The 13,708-nt window shown below is 45.7% G+C and overlaps 1 protein-coding gene across 1 annotated transcript in view; it reads right to left on the bottom strand.

Moving 5' to 3' along the window:
- Positions 1 to 13,708, bottom strand: part of LOC138489270 (zinc finger protein 268-like) — a 413,111-nt gene that overhangs the window by 367,786 nt on the left and 31,617 nt on the right. The window contains exon 2 of the mRNA XM_069616966.1: positions 13,404 to 13,479. The gene's annotated coding sequence lies outside the window, so the exon portion shown is untranslated. The remainder of the gene's footprint in view (positions 1 to 13,403; positions 13,480 to 13,708) is intronic.

The raw sequence follows: 13,708 nt of genomic DNA, 5'->3' as shown, positions 1-13,708 counted from the left end.
TCACCCCCCACTCATGCTCAGTGTGTCTCCTGTTGCCCCCACCCCCGCTCATGCCCCGTGTCTCTCTCGTGTTACCCCCGCTCATGCCCCATGTTCCCTGTTCCCCCCACCCCCGCTCATGCCTCCCTCGTGTTCCCCCCACCCCCCGCTCATGCCCCGTGTCTCCCTCGTGTACCCCCTCACCCCCCGCTCATGCCCTGTGTGTCTCCTGTTGCCCCCACCCCCGCTCATGCCCCATGTCTCCCTTGTGTTCCCCCCACCCTCCACTTATGCCCTGTGTCTCCCTCGTGCACCCCCTCACCCCCCGCTCATGCCCCATGTGTCTCCTGTTGCCCCACCCCCCGATCATGCCCCGTGTCTCCCTCGTGTTACCCCCCACCCCCCGCTCATGCCCCGTGTCTCCCTTGTGTTCCCCCCACCCCCCGCTCATCAATGACATTTGTGATGTCATCTTTGATGTCCTGGGTGTTAGTCTTAGCAGTGCACAATGGTGGCGCGAGTTATGGTTGCTTAGCTTACCATAATTGGCGAATTTCAAGGGTTTTTCGGTTTTACTTGGAACCATAACGTCCCTTTGACAAAGTTTATTCACTGAATTTCATAGGTTTTTAGTAGCGCAACTTAACCATAACGTCCCTTTAACAAAGTTTTTTCACTGAATTTCATAGGTTTTTAGTAGCGCAACTTAACCATAACGTCCCTTTAACAAAGTTTTTTCATTGAAAATATATATATACACACATACGTATTTTTGGTGGCCTGCATGGGGAATCTAGGTCTCTTCCGGACAGCGTGCAGGAGCGAAATGAGCACAGAGGAAATTGGCAAAAGTGAGCATGGAAGGCGCAGTAGTAACCATTCCCACAGATGCCCAACAGCAGTCGGGCCATCACAAGAATGGACAAATAACCCAGATAACAATCGACGAGACAGGGGAGGGGTCTAGGAGCAATTCACAAAAGGACAAGGGGACAATTTGGGGGGGTTACAACCATGATTTGGAGGATCATGTTTGACATGTGGAAAGATGAGGCACATAACCAAGTATTGTCGACGGAGACCTCTCATGCAATACCATGCAGTAGTGCCCCCAGCACCATACTATGAACCAGACCCCTCACAGAGAACAACAGCCAGGGAGCCTATATCTAAAACCAATTCATAGCCACAGGACCCATGTATGCCTCAGGATCTGCACAACCCCAGAATGTAGGCTCAGTGCAAGTAACCGCACCCACACAGGGACAACCTATATAATAACCAACTCATGCAGAATGTCACGCATCAGGCTCCATCCCAAGCACCTACAGTACCATGGGAACAAAATGCCCCCCAAGGGACAGTGACACATTATAACGGAGCTAGTGTCCTAGAGAGCAATGCATTTCCTCTTCCAGGGTCAAAACACATACACAGTAGGACAGCCCACAGTGAGCCCTGACATGCCCAGTCCTCTCAATCACCCCATACAAGGAGCTAAAGTGGGAGTGAGGATAGGGGACAGAATGTTCACATTCATGGTGTACACAGGAGCCACCCGGTCCTGCATAAGCAAGGGATGGTTTTCATTGACAAACTACAGTATGGACACACAGGGATTCTCTGGGGCTATTGTAGAGGTTCCTTTTACAGAGAATTACCCCTTACTATAGGGAATCGAGAGATAGTAGCACCCTTACTTTACAGTACAGAGACACCAGTGCATCTATTAGGTAGGGACCTACTTCATAAGCTAAATATGATAATTTCAATCACTGGAAAGGGAATTGTGTGTTCTACACCAAGCCTGCATTACAACAGAGTAGTTGCAGTAATACAAGAACTCTGTAGCACCAACACAATCCGAGCCCTACCATTACATGACACTCTATTCACATATGCAGTGATCATTTTGACTGGCTGGTTACCAGGCATGCAGAATGTAATATTTCGCCTAACAGCAGAATTCCTATTCAAACCTGCAGGGCCACTCGAGACCCCAGGGGCAATTTTCACATTGCACATCGAGCCAGTGATCATGAGGAAAGACACAGACATCCTAGCAGGCACAGATGAGGAAGGAATGGAGTGTAGTAGAGTGGAGCACAGTACTACGCACAGACCCCACACTGTCATTAAAGGACATCACAGACGAACAGTTATTCGCAAACATGGACATGGATGGTAGAGATATTTGAAATCAGCATACCCTGCCACATGGTAGTACAACACAGAGAAATACCACAGACAATACTGAAAGCCACAGCAACACCTTCACAATTACAGGAGGACCTGGAAAAGGTGCCCAGTCGACTATGGACAAGCAGCCACACGATGTAGGGAGAATGACCAGCATAGGGCCAGTAAAAATAAAACTCAAACCAGGAGCAATACCCGACAGAGTAAAACAACACCCGCCATCCAAAGAGGCAGATGAGGGAGTCTACACCATCATCAAAGCAGTACTTGGGCAAGGCAGTATTGTGCCCTCAGACTCACCATGCAATATGGCTATATAGCCCTGAAGAAAGCAGAAGGATCATCATGGAGATTCATCCAGGATCTCTGCCCCTGTAGAAGCAGAATACCCACTAGTGCCTGACCTTGCATCAATACTATTCAATATCCCTTCAGATGCAGTCTATTTCACTGTAATTGACCTAAAGAACGCATTCTTCACCATACCATTATATCCAGATTCCCAGTTCTTGACTGCGTTCTCATATTGTGGAAAGAGAATTCCAGCACACTTCCCCCAGCGATACTCTGAATCCTAGTGTCTTCAACAGAGTCCTTCAGATGGACCTAGGAAACATCCACATGGCTAGCACAGTGCTACAGTACGTAGATCTATTAGTATGCAGCACCACAGAGGAACAGTGCAGAAAAGACACAACACAACTCCTGGCGATCCTTGCCGACAAAGTTTACAAAGTGGTCAAAGAAAAATTGCAGTCCAGTCAAAAGGAAGTAATATAATTGGGACAGATCATATCCTCAGCAGGAAGAACGATAAACCCAGACAGAGCCACAGTAGTAAGAAATACACCACAGCCTAAAATGGTCAAAGAGATGCAGCAATTTCTGGCCTGTGTAATTATTGTAAAACATGGGTATTTGACTATTCAACATATGTTAGAGCCCTGTTGCATGCACTCAAAGAAGCATAAAAAGACAAAAGGCACACTTCAATTGGACGAGGTGATGACAGAATATTTTGAGGACCCCAAAACAGCTATCCGCAGTGCACCTGTATTAGCAACCCCGGACTACAGCAAACAGTTGTACTTATTTTCACTCAAATGGACAGGTCATCATAGCAGTACTCACGCAGCGATCGTCACAGAGACTCAAGCCATTGGCATACTATAGTGTTCTTTTAGACCCAGTAATGCAGGGTCACTTGCCATGTGAGCAAGAATTAGTTGCTGCAGCATTTGCTTTACAAAAATCAGCTACCATAGTTATGGGATGCCCAGTCACTTTGTTTGTTTGTTTTATTATTTGTAATGCGCAGTCATACCCTGAGGTAACAGTGTGCAGCATTTACAGGAGATTGTGAGGCTTATTTACAGCAGCAGAGTAAAGCTATTATACATATACATAGTAAAAGTAATATCCAGAAAATATACATATATACAGATGGGCAATACTTACAGTAGATAAGTACAAACAGTAGGCAGTGCAATATATACAACTGACATTTTGGAGGTGATTCATAGGCCTACGTTTTCAGCCATGAAACGGCCTTAGAACGGAAATTCTGAAAGGGCAGGTCCATTCTGAGAGTTGGCGGAAGGGAGTTCCACAGTTTAGCTGCTTTCACTGGGAAGCTGTTACCCCCTATAGTGGAACGTTTGAAGTTGGGGACAGAAAGGCAGTCTTTGTAGGCCATTCTTATGGGTCTCAACGAAGTCTGTCTATGAAATCTGTCGATCAAATAGATAGGGGCAGCGTTGTTGAGAGATCTGTGAGTGAGAGAAGCAGTTTTTAGGAGAATTTTGTCTTTGATAGAGAGCCAGTGATTCTGTTGGGAATGTACTATAATATGCTCTCTTTTGGAAATGCCTAGTGCTGCTCTAAGAGTGTTATTCTGGAGCGTTTTCAGTTTGCTGGTGGTGGCTTTGGAGGACCCGAGATAGAGAGCATTACAGTAATCAAGGCAGGACAGTATGAGGGCTCTAGCAAGGGTCAAGGAACTAGTGTCGGATAGAAAGGGTTTGGCTGCACAAATCAATTTGCACGTGTGGACCGTGGAGGAGGCTAGAGAGTTCACCTGTCTGTTGAAGGAGAGGGTAGAGTCTAAATAAAGGCCTAGTGTTTTAACCTCTTGTCCTACATTGATGCTATGGCCATCGATCGTGAAAGAACAATAGGGAGGGCCTAATTTCTTTAAGCTGGTGGTAGTGCCTAAGATGATGAGTTCTGTTTTATCATCATTCAGGCATAGTCCATGTGTGGCCATCCATGCATGGATGATGATGTACACCCTATTCACCAAGGCCAAATCCTTCCCGTAATCTCCCGAAAGCGGGAGGAGGATCTGGGTATCATCTGCATAGTTTGTGTAGGTGATACCAAGATGATCCAGATCATCGAAAAGGGGCTTGGTAAATATGTTGTACAGTGTGGGGGAGACACAAGAGCCCTGTGGCACACCGCAGGTGATGGGCATGGGGTCTGCTGCAGCTGTGGGTGAAAAGACCCTCATGGTTCTGTCGTTGAGGAATGATCTAATCCATGTTATGGCCTCAGCCGAGAAGTGAGCTGATGTGTGTAGGTGCGTGCATAGGACAGAGTGATCGACCAGGTCGAATGCTGCAGAGAGGTCTAGGAGGAGGAGTAAGGCAGCTTGGCCGTTATCTCTAAGCTTGTCGGTCTGTGCTTTAAGATCCATGAGAGCAGTCTCAGTCCCATGTTGCGGACGGAAGCCCGATTGTCTAGCTCCTAGTAGGTGATGTTCTTCCAAATACTTCTGAATTTGTACATAAGTGACCTTATCCAATATTTTTAGAAGGAAAGGTAGGGTCATTATGGGTCTATAGTTTGTAGGCGTGGCTGGGTCAAGTGTGTTTTTTTTTAGTAGTCGGAGTACCCAGGATTGTTTTAAATTGGTGGGGATGGAAGCAGTGGAGAAGGAGGCGTTGATTAATTTTGTGATGAAAGGGGAGAGGTCACAGGCAGCATCTTTAATGAGCTGTGTGGGGCACAGATCACCCTGGCAGTTGGAAGGTTTCAGGGACAAGATCATTTTTTCTACTTCTAATGTGGTGACTTTGGAGAAGTTGAAGCGTGTAGTATCCTTTACGGTATGCTGCTCAGGCAGTTTGGAAGCGAGAGGGTCATTCAAGGAAGCTTTTTTGCTAGAGATTTTGTTTTGTAGAGTGGCAATCTTGTTAGCTAAGGCATTTTGGATTTCTGAGCACCAGTTTTTATCTTTGGAGCAGGTATCTAGTGGTGCTATAGGGGTTTGTACTTCTTTAAGGATAGTAAATCATTCCTTCATGTTTGATTTTGCCTGGGATATACGCGAGTCGAAGGAGGTTTGTTTTGCAAGGTAGATTTCTTTTTTGTAAAGGGCAGTTAGTTTGTTGAGTTTGAATTTGTTAGCTGCTGAAGGGAGTTTTTTCCAAGTGGCTTCACAGTTTCTTTTTTGCTGTCTTAAACTTTTGAGGAAAGGTGTGTACCATTTGTTGAGATGGGTTTTGGGCTTGCTTGGTCTAAGTTTAAGTGGGGCGATTAGATCCAGCGAGGTAGACATGATTTGTTGTATTCTTCAACCAAGGTCTCTGGGTTCATGTTATCGGGGAGTGCGTTGAGTGTGGGGAGTAAATTCGGGATGAGTCTCTCCACTGTGATACTCTTTTTGTTTCTCGTGAGTGTAGGTGGGACCCTACTGATTGGCAAGGGTAGGGGTCGGATGGTCGAGAGGATGAATGATACCAAGTAGTGGTCGGTCCAGGCTAATGGTGAGATGTCGGTGATGTTAGCTGTTCAGTTGTGGTCAGCCACCCAATCAAGGATTCTGCCCTTGGCGTATGTAGGTTCCATACATCTTTGGGTAAATCCTAATTCGGAGAGGGTATTGAGGGTAGTACTGGCCATTAGGTCTTCCGGGTCATTAAATCCCATATTATAGTCCCCAAGGGTGAGTACTTGGGTGGAACTTTTAAGGTTGCTAGATAGTATAGTGTTGATGTCCTCATCAAAAGTGCCTAATGGGCCTGGGGGGCGATAGATCAGATGGATATTGAGAGTTTGGGCATTGGTGAGAGGGACTTTGACAGAGAGTAGTTCGCAAGAGAGGACATTGATAGTAGTTACATTTCTCATGGTAAGACTACATTTGTGTATAACTGCAACACCCCCACCTCTAGAGTTGGGTCGGTCTTGTCTCAGGATGGAGTAGTTGTCTGGGACTGCAAGCATGAGCATTGGGCCTGCTACTGGATGTAGCCAAGTCTCTGTAATAGCAAGGAGGTCAAGGTCTTCTTTGAGGATCAAGTCTGCAATTTCTTTTGCATGCGCTACTAACGATCTGGCGTTAATTAAGGCTCCCATAATTTGGGGGCTAGCAGTGGTGTTGAAGTTTATAATTTGGGTTTGGTCTTGTATTGGTTCAGGAGAACCCTGATTAGAGGGACTGTGTGGAGGTATAAGGTTGGAGTTCTGGGATGAGTTGGAATTTATGGTAGTTAGGCTAAGCAGCACTATGGTGTTTACGAGGAGCAAGAGGCAGGCGACCAAGCTGATGCTCGGGAGACACATACTAGGTCGTTATGAGCTAGTCCAATAGCGCTGGAGTGCACAGGGGTGACACCTGGGTTAGAGATGGCACAATTGGGCTAAAATACAAAAGGGTAGCGCCTAAATCTGAAACAGCACAGTTAGGCTAAAATGCACAAGGGTAGCACCTAAATTTGAAACAGCACAGTAGGCTAAAATGCACAAGGGAAGCACCTAAATTTGAAACAGCACAGTTAGGCTAAAATGCACAAGGGTAGCACCTACATTTGAAACAGCACAGTTAGGCTAAAAATGCACAGGGTAGCACCTAAAAATCGAGATAACACAAATAGGCTGAAATACAATTATGCAGCATCTGGATACAGTGGGACCTGGTGGAATGCATAGCATACATTTCTAAAGTGCAATAGGCAATATCTGTGCACAATGGGACACGTTAGACAAGGTGTGTAACATAGTTGAGCAGAGATGCAGTTGGGCAGCAAGACATAGTTAGTCTAAGGTGCTGAGGGCAATATCTAGCATCAATATGAGGCAACGGGCTAGTGTGCAGAAGGGAGGGCCTAGCATTAGGCTGAGAATATTAGGGAAGCTGTTAGATTAAAGTGCACTGGGTTATAAATTATGCAGAGCCTGGATTCGAATAGCATATATGACTAGGAGTGTAGTTCAACTGGGACCAGAATATTGCATTAGTCTAGCGTGCCGTGGGGCAACAGAGTGCCAAGGTAATGACATTTATATTTGTAAAATGAGAATGCGCATGCCAGTCAGGGGTTAAACAAATTGTGATTGTGCTAAGGCAGAAGTCAATTGCAACAAAAGTTTGGGTATGCTTGTAAATGAGGCAGCTTAGCTGTGGCTTCAATGGTGCGTTATGGCTGCGAGGCGCATGAAAGTTACCTTAGCAGGCGTGCGTGGGGGGACCAGGGGGTCTGGCAGACGGCAGAGTCGGCAGAAACAGGCTGAGGACAGGCGATGGCCTTGTTCCCGTGGGCCTTCGTCAGTGGTGGGCAAGCTACACCTGCCGGCAACCAATCAGGTTCAAAAGGGCAGGTGGGCCAATTGGGAGAAGGCGGAGGCTGTTGGGGCCTGGTTAGGCTCTGGAGGAGTCCCGGTGTGGGTGGGCGGCCATCTTTAAATGGATAGGTACCTCATGTACCTTAATGGCAAATAATGCATTCAAAGACAACATTTACTGTTGTTGTCCCCTCCATGGAGCTATTGTAAAGTGCACTGCGCACTCCAAGGGGAAATATAAGATATCACATGGAAACGCGCCCGCTGATGCAGCTGCCAAACAGGCAGCTTATATGCCCTTTCCAGGGGAAAGTCAAATGCCTGTCACAAGAATACAAGAGCGATTACGAGACATTTGTAGCGCCTTATCAAAAGAACACATTGAATTCCAAGAAAGAGCTCCACCAGAGGAAAAGGTGCTGTGGGCAAAAAGGGTATGTGCCCTATCGCCCACTGACATCATTTCGAGACAAAACAGCACAGGTACAGTGGTAATGCCCTGGAACTATTGAACATCGCCATGGAGCAACTCCATGATCCCATGCATGCACCTAAGAAGCACATTAGTGAGGTCTGGTTCAACTTAGTCGAAAAAGTCCACACATTTTTTTTTATATCTTTACCCCTCCCCCCAACCTCAACAGCCCGATTATAGTCTTGCAACATTTCGGTCAAGGTTTGTGACCCGACTCGCCTCGGCTCCATTCAGTGTGGTTTGGGCATCTACTACGTCAGTTCGCTGATTGAAAAATGTTACTGTTAGGGCGATCCACTTCAGTATGTCTGTGTCCAGTTCCTGTATTTCCTCCCCTAGTGCCTTTTCCCACACCTCCTCCCACACCCACATTTCTGAAGTTGTCCATTTCCTCAAGTCCTCCCACCATCTGTTGATGGTCGGCCCCCTGGTAGCTTTCCACTGCATGGCAATACTGCGTTTGGCCAATACATATATTAGGTCTTTCATCTTCTCCATGGTTTTTTTGTTTAGTGCCCCTCTTGAAGAGCCCCAACATGCATGCCTTTGGGGACTGGATGTCAAGGTGAATGCCACCAGGGGCCACTCTGTTTGCCATGTGCCTCCAAAATTCCTGTATACTGTGACATCCACAAAACATGTGGATCGGGCCTATGTTAACTGCCATGCATTTGGGGCACACCTGATAGCCCGCTCCTTTGAACTTGGCTATCGCTGCAGCCGTCAAATATGATCTCTGTGTAACATAGAGTTGGAGCAGCTGTAGCCTGGCATTTCCTATGGTGCTTGGTTATATTTTGCCATTCATTGTCTGCAAATGATTTCCCCAATTCTTTCTCCCAACCACCCCTGCGTACTTCCACTTAGCCCTCGAGTTGCGCTCTGTCAATACTTCATATATTCTAGAATTAGTGTGACCCCCCTCAGAGATGTTTATGACGGCTTCAATTTCTTCACACTATCGTTTCCCCCGTGACAGTTGGCTATCTACCCTTTAAAGTACTTAGCACCGCCCTGTGTAGTATTAACCAGTATCATTTATTTCGATACTGGTTAATTTGCCAAAATTTACGAGCACCTCCAGTATGTATGGTAGGTTCTCTGCAAAATTCCTCAGATAAAATAGCATATTGTTTGCATACATTGATACTAAGTGCTTGACCCCATCTATGTCTATTTCAGCATTACTGTATTCCTGCCGAAGGTATGCTGCAATGGGCTCCACCACTATTATATATAACATTGGGGATAGGGGGCAACACAGTCTTGTGCTCTTGTACAGCTGCCACCTGTCTGAAACAGCAGAACCCTTTATAACTCTAGCTGTAGGGTGGGTATATATTAGTTTCACCCACTTCATATATTGTGGACCGATTCCCATCTTGACCATAGTGGCATACAACCAGTCCCAGTGAACTGAATCCAACACCTTGGTCGCATCCAATGAGGCCACAGCGCATTGCTCTGCTCTGTCCTTAGTGCTGTATACAACGTGATGCAACCTTCCTAAGTTGCACCGAGATGTTGCTACAAACAAGTCGACAGATTTCTTTATTTATTTGCATTTTTAAAGCGCTCACACAGCCCGGGGACATAGAGGCACTGTTACAGGAGTAATCTTAGTTGCATATTTATAACGTGCTTAAGTACCCAGAGGATTCTAAGCGCATATCTAGGGATCGAACCTGCGTTGCTTCATGTCGTCTTGCTTCCAAGGCGCGCATGTTGCTGCTGAGCTATCTGGCAAATTGCATCACATGCCACAAGTTTCATCCAGGATACACTCTCAAGACATTAAAAGCAACATTGCCCCGCCCCTCAGGGTGCTTCAGAGATCTCCATATCAACATGGTAAATAATTGCAGCACATACAGGTACAAAATAGAAGCTGGTGCCCATTTTCCCATTGGATCAAAGTGGGACCCTGTGTGAATGCCAATGCCAAATCTGCCACCCGATTCCTGTTAAGGGAAATGTTCCCCAGATGGGGTATCTGTGAAATACTGAGGTTGGATAATGGCCCTCATTTTGTAAATGAATTCTTCAATGAGGCCACACGATTGTTAGGCATTAAACACAAGCTGTGCACAACCTACCACCCCCAAGAAAAGGGGTGTTAGAATGTTTGAACTGTCTACTCAAGATTAAATTGACCAAAATGACATACTGTCACACGTCCTAGACCGTGGCGAGTATGGGCTCGATGGCGCCTCGGCGGCCATTGAGCTTTCCACCACGTTCCTCCCTCATAGCTCATTGACGCTCTAGTCTTTCCAGACTGGACAGCCAATGGGCTTTATCTTTCGATTCCACCCGGAAGACTGCGCATTGCAACCCTTCGCATCAGGCTTCCGGGTGAAACGCTCTGTGTTTTTTCTCTGCGTGTCCTCTGCTACTGCTCGCTTCTGATCTCCATCTCTCCGTTTATGTGTATTTTTCCCAGCCTTTGTAAGCCCAGCTCCAGCTGCTTTCTCTAGTCATCCGCCTCCTCCCTTTCTATTTTTTCTCCTAACATAATTTATTTTATTTTTTTCTCTCTCATTGCTACCACACATCGACCTGCATTGGCTCCGGACCACTTCTTCCTGAAGGTGATGCCCTCATCTTCTCTCCACTTGCCCGTAGGTTTTTTTTATGCCGAGAGGCTTTTTCCCCCAATCAGTTTGTTCCGTTAGAGAGGCCCCCACAGACCTCTCTGATCTAGGTCAGGGTGGCTTCCTATCGGGGCAGACCCTATCCACCACAGAAGAAAAAAGCCCTGTGGAAGAAGAAGTTCAACCCGCCTGCGGACCTTGAGACTTCAGGTGAGGAGGGGGCTGAGGGGCGGAACCAGGCAGAGGGGTCGAAATTGCCTAATCCTGACACATACTAAAGAAGAGCTGGTTCCATTGCCTGCATCTCGCACTGCGAAACCAGCCAAGCAAAGACCACCACTTGCCACCTCATGAGGAGGTGACGGACAGAGGATGCAAACCCCGGCTGCGCCCAAACGGACAGTATGACGCTCAGAGAAGTGCAGATTTGTTGGGGGAAGAATTGAATGTGTATCTCAAAAACATGTTGAACTGTGCTAAGCTCATCTCTTCCCAGATAAATATCAAAGTGCACCAACAAGCTCCCAACAGACCAGCACGACACAGTGACCGAAGAACCCCTCCATCTACAGCAAGGCGACAGTCTATGCCAGACAGCACATGCGTCGCTGGAATCAGCTCAAGTTTATGGGACCCTACAAGGTGGAAAAAGCTACACAGATTACAGCAAAGTTGGTGTACCTGACCAATCTATGCAAGGATACTGGCGCATCATTACAGCATTGAACCACAGCATACATAGAAAAAAACTAAAACAGTAATCAGCTGCCTTGAGTTGAACTTATAAACTATAAAAGAAATTACCTTAAGAGAATGCAACCTTTTGGACACAGCAGAGCCAATGCACCAGCAAACATTTAGGAAGCCAATATGTCAAGAATATGTTTTTAGGGATATGTGGTCTGTTCTTTTCGCTTGTTCTTTCCTTTTCATTAATAAAGGTAATGAGTTGAGGTCTTAGAGGTAAAGGAAACAATGATACGGAAGTAGTAACTATAGCCACAATTAGAAATAACTTTGTTACCGGACAGAAAAGACAATTGAATACAGATGTAAATACTAATTCGTTGGATGAGCACCATTCTGATGGTACTAATATCTGGTACGATATAAGGAAAGCAATTAGTAGGACTCAAATTAATCAGTCATGTTACATATGCAGGCTTATCCCTCATGCGATTGGCACCCAGAGACCGTTCTCATCTAAAAAAAAGTGCCGACTTCAGAGGCAAAGTGCTTGGCACATTTAGTACTCTGCAAGGTGCAAGGGCAGTTTCAGGGACACATAGTACGAATTAGAATGGAAGGAAAAAACGAAGAATACAAAGGGAAGGGGAAACTCAAGGTGGACAGTGTCTTCTAAAACCACAGATGATTATAGAGGGACCAACATATTGCAACAAAATTTGGGTGAAGGGGCAAACAGTATTCAACGCAAAAGGATTAATGGGAGTTACGGAAAAAGCTATAATGAAAACAGATGAGGTGTAGAAAATGTATGGGGGGGTCTGTGATGAGATCGTAGTTAATGGCTCTTAGAATAATTTAAAAAGTCTGGAAACGAATGCCTTAGTACCATGCTATGCTTATGTTTATAAAATGAGAAGGAGCTCATGAGGTGCCTTTTTCTATTGTGTGAGCTGCTTGATCTTGGTTGCTAGGTAACCAACAAAGAACGAGAAGAAACGGAGAGTGACGGTTACATGTGGGCGTATTGAAAAGATACGGAGAGAAGATTTTAATGGCCTGTTGCTGAACTGGTTGCGCTATGAAAAGGTTTTAGTTCCCGTTGATGTGGCGATCGTTAGTCGCCGTGTGAGTCTTTATTGAAGAATCCGACCCTTCTAGAGACACTAGCTCCGCTGTCAGAGTGGTTGCAGGGGCGGAGGCGTTTCTTTTGTTTTTCCGTCCCGGGAGGGGAGTCCTTTTCATGATCAGCTGGCTCCCAGCTGAAGCCTCGTCGAGACGGAACCGCGTACGAGGCAAGGAGGAGGAGTCCAAGGGGCGAAGTCAGCGAAACATTATTTCAAAGAAAACAGATGATCCGAAGATCAGGAAAAGTTACGGCGATAACTGACAAAAGGCGTCACTGAGAAGGTACGTGAGCCCAGTGGGGTTAAAGTGAACGAGAGGCCGTCATTTCAGTTACAAGCAGCATATGAAAGGGTTTTGAGGATGAACAGAACTTTAAAACTATAGGCATAAAAAGGAAGTTACACTATAATCGTCAAGGGACTCTGGGCAATCACTTGCAACCGTGATTAGTACATTGGCCAATCCCTCACATAAAAAATAAGAGAAGATATGTTAACGACAGAAGGTTTTTATGAAAACAGACTCCAGAAAGAACAAGGAGTAGAGTAATATAGAAAGAGACACTGTTGAAAGGAAAGAAAAGAAAACAACTAAACAAAAGCCTGTTGTAAAGAGACAGAAACAGAGAAGTAAAGAGGAAGAGAAAAGAGACAAAGAGACACTGCTGAAAGGAAAGAAAAGAAAGCATCCATAAAACTGGTTGTAAAGAGACAGATACAAAGTAGTGAAGGATGAAAGAGTAAATGGACAGTGAGATCTGCAAGGTCACTTACCTGAACATCTTCTCTGGAAAAGAAGTCCTTGCTAGAGAAGTTTTGAAGAAACTGAAAGAAAGACGTATCCTTTTTCCTAAAAGAAAGAAAGAGAAAAGTTCCTGTTAATAAAACTGTTGGGTAACATACGTATCCTATAAAACTACTCTCTGACTCAGAGTCTTTACTATATATTATACAAGTGATTCCGTTACAGGGTCACATGTGAATATTGTCCAACCTGCATTTCTTTGGGGTTGCCCATCTCGCAAAGACTGATATGGCGATGTCTGCGCACTGTTGTGTGCGGGGATGCACCAGATATG

The sequence above is a fragment of the Ambystoma mexicanum genome, chromosome 9 (assembly GCF_040938575.1).
Source record: "Ambystoma mexicanum isolate Mex_15411 chromosome 9, UKY_AmexF1_1, whole genome shotgun sequence".
In the NCBI taxonomy this organism is placed as follows: domain Eukaryota; kingdom Metazoa; phylum Chordata; class Amphibia; order Caudata; family Ambystomatidae; genus Ambystoma; species Ambystoma mexicanum.
This window is presented reverse-complemented; position numbering and strand designations above follow the sequence as displayed.